The sequence below is a fragment of the Herpailurus yagouaroundi genome, unplaced genomic scaffold, assembly GCF_014898765.1.
Source record: "Herpailurus yagouaroundi ecotype Mexico unplaced genomic scaffold, PumYag 28, whole genome shotgun sequence".
Classification (NCBI taxonomy): domain Eukaryota; kingdom Metazoa; phylum Chordata; class Mammalia; order Carnivora; family Felidae; genus Herpailurus; species Herpailurus yagouaroundi.
The window spans coordinates 85,870,167-85,870,441 of record NW_024412376.1 but is presented as its reverse complement, the minus strand read 5'-3'; positions in this window follow the sequence as shown (position 1 = coordinate 85,870,441).

Here is a 275-nt window from a genome sequence, read left to right as displayed (position 1 = left end):
CCGCATCGCAGGCGGTCGCCATCAAGCTCCTCCGCGGCGGCTGCAGCTGGTCCGCAAACACGCCCACCCGCACGCTCAGAATCACTTGCCTCTGGAGTGGAGGAAAAAAAAAAAAAAAAAAGAGGGAGGTATTGAGCATGCTCGGCGGGGAGGGCGGGGCGCTCCCGGGCCGCGAGTCAGGGCAGGCGCTCCTCAAGTCGGCTCGGCGTCTCCGCCGCCCGCCCGCTCGGAGCCGCGCCCGCCGCAGGCTGCGCCCGCCCGCCCCGCCCCGCCCC